The sequence below is a fragment of the Panicum virgatum genome, chromosome 3K, assembly GCF_016808335.1.
Source record: "Panicum virgatum strain AP13 chromosome 3K, P.virgatum_v5, whole genome shotgun sequence".
NCBI classification, from domain to species: domain Eukaryota; kingdom Viridiplantae; phylum Streptophyta; class Magnoliopsida; order Poales; family Poaceae; genus Panicum; species Panicum virgatum.
Genome location: NC_053138.1, coordinates 32,321,753 through 32,331,205, shown reverse-complemented (window position 1 = coordinate 32,331,205; position 9,453 = coordinate 32,321,753).

The following is a 9,453-nucleotide window of genomic DNA, read 5'->3' as shown; positions in this document are numbered from 1 at the left end:
CATCATTCATAGGTTTGAGATTCCTCAGACCATTACGACCGATGGAGGATCGGTCTTTATATCAGAGGAATTTAGAAAGTTTGTCGATGACACGGGGTTCAAGCTGACCAGATCATCCCCGTATTATGCCCAGGCTAATGGACAGGCTGAAGCATCCAACCAGAGCCTTATCAAGCTGATCAAAAGGAAGATCGATGAATATCCTAGGCGCTGGCATGAGGTGTTGTCAGAGGCTTTGTGGGCATATCATATTTCGTGTCACGGATCCATCAAGACGTCACCATACCATCTGGTCTACGGTCAAGACGCTGTGTTGCCATGGGAGATCACGGCCGGATCAAGGCGTGTTGAGTTTCAGAATGATCTATCGGCTGAAGAGTATGCAGCCTTGATGAGTGATAATGTGGAGGATCTTATAGAGCTAAGACTTTGGTCACTCGAGAAGATCAAGGAAAACAAGGCTAAAGTTGCTCGTGCATACAACAAAAAGGTCAAGCCAAAAGAATTCCACGTTGGAGACCTAGTTTGGGAGGCAGTGCTACCATTGGGAACTAAAGACAGGAAGTATAGTAAGTGGTCTCCTACTTGGCATGGACAGTACAAGGTTGATCAGGTCCTGCCTGGAAATGCGTACATGCTTGAAGAATTAGATGGTGTCAAGTTTCCTGTAGCCGTCAATGGCCAACACCTCAAGAAATATTTTCCGAGCATGTGGGAAGGCGACTAACAAGAGCCGATGAGATCCATCTGGCTGCATTATAAAAGGTCAACACGTTGAGTTGGCCAGTAAAAAAATGAGATAGGCCAACACGTTGAGTTGGCCAGTAAAAAAAATATGAGATAGGCCAACACGTTGAGTTGGCCAGTAAAAAAAAGAGAAAAAACAAAAGTGAGAGAGGCCAACACGTTGAGTTGGCCAGCAAGTAAAAATTATATGAGAAGCAAGGCAGCCGATGTGTAACCATCGACTTAAGATGTTTTTAATAGTTACGAGTTTCAGATTAACAAGCAACACTAAATGTTTTCTGAATTATTCTACTAGTTCAGGAATCTTTCTATGGCATGGATGGCTTCTGCGCGTATGCCGTCGGCTCTTGCTATGACTGCTTCGTCGTCTTTGTCATCGCCTGTTGCTATCTATTGACTCAAGGTGTTGATTTCTGCAAACTCTGCCCGTATTTGCTCGGTTATTTCTTGAGCTTCTTGCTTGGAGTTTGCAATCGAGGCTTTCTCCTCTTGGATCAGTCTCTATGTAGTGCGGACTTTTTCTTCGAGTTCTGCTAGTTCTTTCTCCAGGAGGCTGAGTTGCCTTGTACTCGCTGAGATATCGGCTTTGGCATCCAGAGTTGCCTTCTTCTGGTTTAGCATCTTGCACTTTTCAGCGATGTCGGCTTTCAGAGGAATTTGAGAATGCCTTAGTTCTATCCTCTGTTGCGCTGCTTTCACCTCTGCCCGAAAGAAGGGAAGATGGCCGGCTGGCTAGAGCTTGACCCGAAGTGACTCTGGGAGTTGGGATTCTATCTGCTTGAAGACTTTCTGTATTACGCTGGAGTCATCAACCAGGGTACTGATTGGAGTAGATAGCAGATTTTTTGATGTGTTGAAGCTAATCCGCGAGGTCAATCGGCTGCTGTGGTGGTGGTACCTTCGCTCCAGGGGCGATCAGACCCATTGATGCTGGGTCAAAGGAGAGCAAATCTGAAATATTGAAGCCCTGTGGAGATAACAGAGTTAGTTTTGGGAGCAATGTGTAACAACAGAGTTATCAGCTGATTTAGAATCGGCTCATGCGGTGTTACCTGTCGTGAGGAAGAAGCGATGGTCGGTCCGAGTATGATCGGCTCAGTTGGGGCAACAACAGCGACATCGGCCATTGCAGTTTCTGCACTGCGAATTTCGGCTTGGATGATGGTTGGTTCTTGCTGTTCAGGGATTTCAGTTGTTCCAGTATTGACTTCATGAACGGCGGTTCCCTGTTTTGATGGGCTTCCAGTGCTAAGGATTTCTTTAGTTGCGTCCTAGAGAAAGGATTACAATCAACCAGAGTATATGTGCAAATATATAAAAAAGAAAAAAACATTCAGGAGATTTCAGAGAGATGAATTACCTGGTTGGTGTTGGAGTCTGATGGACTTGGGGAAGGATGTGCTGTCTTCTTGATGACCCGTCTCGTGAAGATCTTCCTTTTCTTAGTTGGGACTCGGGGGGCAGCACTTCCAGAGGTTTGTCTCCGCTTAGAGGCCGACTGGGGTGAGTCTGGCTGAACAGTCATTATCACTTTCTTCATTGGCGGTGATCCCTTGCAAAAAAGAACATCAGGGGCGGTTGGGAGAAAGTGGAATGACTCCCCGTTACTAGTCATGGGTTCTGGACCATCTTGTTGCTGTAAACAAGGTGAGCAAGGTTAGCCAAGTAAAGCAATAGAAGTCTTAGAAAGAATAGGTGCATGGATTCAGCACCTCTGCTTCAGGGATTGCATATTCAGGATCAATTTGCTGTAGTATAGGGCCTAAAGCTCTTCCGAATACATGAGTTTTCCACATTTCCCACCAAGTGTTATAACCGATTGATGAGGGAGTAAAGGATAGATCGGCTGGTATTGGAATGTGGAGATTGTCAAACATGCTGTAGCATCTTGAACAGGTAAGACCGTCAGGTAGATCGGCTCTACTCTCTACCAAGTGGTGAATATGGAAGTGGGGAGGAACTTGTCCTAGGGTGAATTGCCGAGCTGCTATGACTAGTTGATAGGTTTCATAACCTGGTTTAATGATTATGTTGGAAGTGCTTATGCCGACAGGAAGGAAGCCAGGTCGGATCATTAGAGAATATAGATGCCGAGTGCTGTTGTCATCGGCAAAGCTACCCAGCCTGAAGGTAGGTGGATTTTCAAAGACTTCAGATTCAATGAATGGAAAGAAGAGGGGATTCTCTAGGCCTTTGTAGAAGACTCTAAACCATTTTGCTGCATCTGTTGAGTTCAGTTTACTGCCAGGGAGGCTGAATAGGGCTTGGCCATAGCTGGTGCATCTAATTGGTTTGCCATTCTCGTCAGGGAAGGAATTCTTGGCTAAGCTTTGAAAGTTTGGAATCTGATGCTGGAAGTAGAGTTGTGCCCATAACTGAATGAACCACCAAGGGCCTCCAGTTCTGAGTTTCCTTTGGCTGAGCAAGCTAGTTGTCATCAAATGGAGACATCTGTATGTTTCTCCGAGCAAAAGCTTGCCTAGGCTGGTGCAGTTGCCATGGGCCAGATGGTAAGCCAAAGGAAGATAATTCTTGGTTGGAGCTAAGGAAGGACCACAGAAGATGAAATGTTCTAACCAAAGATTTAGAAAGGCTGTATGTTCCTTTTTACCTACTAGACCTTTCGTTTTCATGTGCTGGTTTATGTAAGTGCTCCAGTTTGTGCAGTCTGTTTTAGATGAAAGTTTGAAGGGGACTTCTACCATTCTGTGAGCTGCAGGATCAGGGGACCTAATGTCTAGGCCAATAATCATGGTAACATCTAGCAGAGTAGGGGTCATGGGTCCATGACCAAAGAGGAAACAGCTCAGAGCGTCAGACCAGAAATAGCCGATGGTCTTCAAAAGGTTTTCATCTTTATCTAGGGGGGATAATGATAGACTGAGCGCATCAGCTATGTTCAGTTCTTGCCACAAGGGCATATAGGTTTTTGCTACTCTGCTATACCATGTAATCCAACTTTCAGGTGGATTAGGCCAGGCTCTTAAGCAGTCGGCCCAGGAATTTAAATTGATGTCTTGACTCATGAAAGGGATTCTATTCGCTTCACAAGAGATCAGATCAGTGGGATTTTCATAAGTTCGTGGGACAAGACAAAAGGATTTGGGATTGGAAGGATGCGGCAGAAGGATTTCTGACACCTGGAGTTCAGAGATTCAGAAATTTACATATGGTGTCATATTTCAGAGTTTAATTTGTTGGAGGCTTAATGACTGAAGAAAGTTAAAAGGGTAGGCTGAATATTACCATCAGGCCATAGACTGCCGCATCGTCGATTGAAGAATTCGTTGTTTGAGTTGCAGAGTCCGCCATGGTTCAGATCTGCTGACTTAGGGTTTGGTCGTTTTGCGGGCCCTAGTTCGAATTCTGGATGCTTTGCGAGTCTTTGCTCGAACTTATGGAGCAGGATTCTCGAATTACGCTTGGATTTGGAGTGTCTATTTCGAGTTGGATTCAGAGTGGAAGTGGTGTTATGTTCTTATGCGGGTTGTTTCCAATTTTGAATTTCGTCGGCTCTTGGGTATTAGTAAAGCATGGTGCGATGCCATCGGCTTTTTTGGGAAAAATCCGAGCAGACGAGTTGAAAGATAAAGACTTCATTTAAAAGTTGGATTTTTACAAGGAGAATAGCCGATCTTACAAAGGATGAATCCTTCGGCTACAGTACTACTCCTACAGTACTACCTACAACTACCGCTCGTAGGTACCTAGTACCTACGGTGCTTGGGGCTTCGCTCCGGTGCATCTCCGCCGTCTCCGTCGTCGCTGTCGTCATCAGCGGCGGCGCTGCTGCCGTCACCGGTCTCGGCGTCGCTGCTCCGACCGACGCCGCCGCTGCGTTCTTCTTCACTGTCCTCTTCAGAGGACCCGAGGAACAGGAAGTTGTTCCCATCCGTCTGGTCGTCGCCGTTGGAGGGGGAGCCGATCTCCTCTTCCGAGGAGGAATCGGCTCCATCCCAGGAGAAGCCCTCGTCACTGCCGCTCTCCGGTTCCTCCTGGAACAGGAGTCGGAGGTCTTCGCCATCAGTTTTGGGCTCGTCGTCTTCGGAGACGATCCTGAAGTCGAACTCCTCTACATCCCAGTGCAGAGGAGCGAGTGCCTCGTACGCTACCGTCGGGTCGTACTCCGGAGTCGGTTCCCGGCTCTCAGAAATAGAGTCGAGGGAGGACACGGAGGAGCTTGAAGAAGATGGGGAAGAAGGATAGTCGATGAAGTTGGAGCCGGATGAGGAAGAGATCGCCATGGCTACTAAAGGTTTGGGGTTTTCTGTGTTGTTTGGCTTCGGGAAGAAGATAAGTTTGTGGTGAAAGGATTCGATTCGGGGTGAGATTAAATAGTAAAAAATGGAAGACGGATCGATAGTTTCACATTCTACGAGAAGCCAGTTGCAGAGATGTTGTGTCTTCCATGGCGGTTGTTGTGCGTTTTAATGAAGCATCAATGGGAAGGTGAAGCGACGGAGTGGTTTTGGAATTATCATTGCCAAAACCCGGGGGGCATGTGTTATCGCCATAAATTAACAGGTTAATTAATGGGCCGCGAGTGAGTTGGGCTTAATGAAGAAATTGAAGGAGGCTTGCGAATCGGCTCCTGTGTGAGCATTTGGGCCGTGTGGGCCATGTATCCTTAGATTTAGTTCAGTATGAGTTAGAGATAGAGTCTGATATGGACACGTTAGTTTAGATTGTTTTCCAAGTCTCCGGACTATAAATATGTACCCTATGATATTTGTAAAAGAAGAACGTCATCACGTTTCGCAGACAACAACTCTCGGCGCACCGCCACCCCTAATTCTAGGGTTTCGTCCAAGTAAGCGCTATGCTGCCCTGATCGCTTCTTGCGATCAGGGCAGCGTTGTTCTTGTTTTTTACCTTGGTATTACTCGTACTGAAGCATTTTTTATGGCGTGTAGTGCTAGTTATCCTGAAATTCGTAGCATGGATTTTAGTAGATCTTTCATGCTTTGGTTGTTTATCATCTACGAATATCATGTTGTTTCTATGCAGTCACGTTTTAATCTTATGCTAATTCTCGTTGCATAGAATTAGTTACGCGGAGACAACACCCTGCTTCTTTTCTATCTAGTAGATCTGATCTATACTGGTTTGTTCTTATATTTAAGAATTGGCGTAATATCTGCTAGGTTAGGCCTTGCAAATGGGTTGGATGATCCAGCGACGTATTAGATGCTTTGCTTTAGTCTTAACAGGGAATTGATCCGGGAATCGGCTTTCGCTTATTCTTAGGCCTCTATTCTGGTTAAGATTTGGTTGTTTATTACACTCGCTAGGCCTAACTACGTGTAGGATGTTCCGATCTAGCAGTGAAGCTTTTACCGTTGTGGATTAGATTAGCTAGATTCAATTGAAGTAGCTTTATAGTTATTTGCTTTATCCATTATCATCTGGATATGCAGATCCAATCTGACACCGGGACTCGATCGGCTCTTTAAAGCCGATGCAAGAGTCGTCCCGGGAAGCCGACCACGGCTCGGACTAATGTTTACACGTGTTTGTGTATGTGCAAATAGTTGCAAGCACGTCCGCACCTTCCTGATCAGGTATAGGTCAGGTGGCATGCCCTGCGTCTTGGAAAGCCGCGGCGTGTGCCAGGATTGCGGGCCGTTGACGAGGGAGCAGTGCCTGCTAGCGCCCCGGCGACCTCCCGGCTCTTCGTGTTGCCTGTCGCTACTCGCCGGTGGGTTTTGACCGACAACAAGAACACAGCAGTAGAGATGAAGGTTGAGGTTTGTGAGATTCTGAATATATTAACTGAATCCCTGACAAACAAATATTTGGGGTTACCGGCACTAATTGGTGCGGATAGGAGTGAATGTTTTTGCCATCTCATTGATCGGGTGAGAGCAAGAATCTCAAGATGGCAGGGGAAACTATTGAATATGGGCGGGAAGGAGGTATTGATTAAATCAATTGCTCAAGCTATACCAGTTTATGCGATGATGGTGTTCAAAATTCCTAAAAAAGTTTGTAAAGGAATCACTGATGCGATCTCGTAGTTCTGGTGGGGTGATGACAATGACGGCAGGAGGATGCACTGGCAGGAATGGTGGAAGCTTTGTAAACCAAAAGAAAAAGGAGGAATGGGATTCCGAGATATGCATAGTTTCAATCTTGCAATGTTGGCAAAGCAGGTGTGGCGACTGTTATTAGAACCCAATTCGGTTTGTGCAAGAGTCCTTAGAGCTAAATATCGCTCTGTGCCAGAGTCCTTAGAGCTAAATATTACCCAGATGGTCAGCTTCTCAGAGCCAAGGCTAAGACAGGAAGCTCATTCACTTGGCAGAGTGTTCTTGCGGGACTGGAATGTTTTAAGAAGGGTTATATATGGAGTGAGTGATGGATCACAAATTAATATATGGTCCGATAATTGGGTACCAGGTAGTCTGGACCTAAGAATCCAAACCCCTAGGGGTCGATGCCTGATGACTACGGTTGACGAGCTGATAAATCCGATAGATGGAAACTAGGATATAGATCTGTTGAGATCAGTCTTCTGCCCGGCGGACGTACAAAATATTCTCCAAATTCCGCTGGTCCCAGGAAGAGAGGATGTGGTGGCTTGGCATTATAACCACTCGGGAATGTTCACAGTGAGGTCTGCATACCACAGTCAATGGTCGGCTCAATTTGAGGACAATTAGTACAAGCAATGTTTGGAAGGGCATGTGGAAACTAGCAGTACCGGGGAAGATTAAGATCTTCGGCTGGAGGGTACTGGAGGGTACTTAAAGGATTTGTTCCATGTAAGGGCATTCTATTCAATCGGCACATTGCAGAGGATGCGGACTGCCCATTGTGCCCATCAAAGATGGAAGATTTACAGCATATGTTATTTATGTGGGACCGAGCAAAATCAATCTGGAACCAGCTGGGTGTTTGGCGATGGATCTTGGAATTATTTGATGGGGATAGTTCGGGACAACAAATAATTGCAGCAGTGATCAACGATAGGAGGAAGGTACCATCGCTCAATAATGTTGGCCTAGCAGAGTTAATTCTAACCGGGTGCTGGTATATCTGGTGGGAACGGAGAAGTTTTGTCCATGGCGAGTCAGTACAGAATCCATCCCGCCCAGATATGTCAATCGTAGCTCTGACCTGCAACTATATGAGAGCTCAGGGCAAAGCTGCGATAATTCATAAAGGATGGAAGAAGCCTCTGAGGCCAAACTCATGGTAAATGTGGATGCTAGTTTCGCTGCTGGAATGGGAAGCACGGGGGTGGTCATTAGAGACTCAAGTGGAGGATTTGTTGCTGCTTCGACAAGCTTCCTATAGTCGGTGCTGGACGCTCCAATGGCAGAAGCGTATGCATTGAAAGAAGGCTTGTGTTTGGTAAATCAAATTGGATGTACCAATTTCATGCTGCAGTCGGACTGCCAAGAAGTGATTGATATCATGAAGGATGCAGGCTTCACGGCTTCAGTGGCGGCGCCAATTCTGGAGGTTTGTTATGATTTATGGAGGGATCTTCCATTGGCCACTATCGAGCATTGTGACAGAGAGGCGAATCAAGTCGCACATGAGCTAGCTAGGCAGGCTTTAGAAGAGAAAGTTTCATGTATTTGGGTTGACTCACAACCCACTTTTATTACAGCTCTATTAGCAAATGATGTAACAATTTTATCTGATGAATAAAGCTTGCCGGCATGGCTTTTCAAAAAAAAAGTGTTAAACTCCTGAAGAAGTATAAGCAAGTCTTTCGTCTGCTCTCCAATTCTCCACTGCATGATCTTGAGAACGGGATAGCTTGATTCCTTCTTGGCATGTCAGTTGAACTGTATGAATTTTTGGAGCCTCTACGCTGAAATTCTTAGTTAAATGTGACGATCAAGAGCCGGAGGCCTTCCCTTCTACCCCATCCCCACGGATCGTCCGAAGTCTGAACCATACATTCAGTGATCAGAAAAACTGAAATTCCACTTTGCCCAATCTAAAAAAAATACTGAAATTCCACGCAGCAAAGAGCCACCAGCTCAAGCTGCTCACCGGCGAGCTAGGTGTGGAAACCTAAGCATCACTTAGGCCTATTTTAATAAAAGGAAAAACTAAAGGAATTTCATATTATTAGAATCCTATAAAAAATATTTATACGGGGTTCTTTATTATAAAGGATTGGACATCTAGAATTTCTATAGAATGATTTGTCCCATAGGAATTCAGGAGGGTTTATAACGCGAGGTCTAACCTCTTGAAAAACTTTCTCATTGGCCATGTTTGGTCGGGAGGAGGAATGAAAATTTTTTCACGTGTTTGGGAGAAATTTTTGAAGAAATGGGCCCAAGGAGGGGGGCCAGCGGGGGACCCATGGGCGAGCGTGTTATGCGTCCCCGTGACCCATCCCCGGCCGCGATGCGCCCTCCTCTCTCTCCCCCCGTTATCCCTCCAGGCCTTTACATCGCATTCGCTCGTCGCCGCTCCAATCCGCCGCTCCGCCTCCGCCCATCCGCCTCCGCATCTGCCTCTCCGCCGCCCCAAACCGCCACTCTGGCCCCAAAATCCGCCTCCACATCCGCCTCTCCGCCGCCCCAAACCACCACATCCGCCTCTTTGCCACTCTGGCCCCACAATTCGCCGCGGCGCCACCCCAATCTGCCGCGGGTGCTCCCAATCCAGCTCGCGACGGCACCCAATCCGCCGCGGCGGCACCCCATCCGCCATTGGGGTACATGCGGCCGCGCGCTC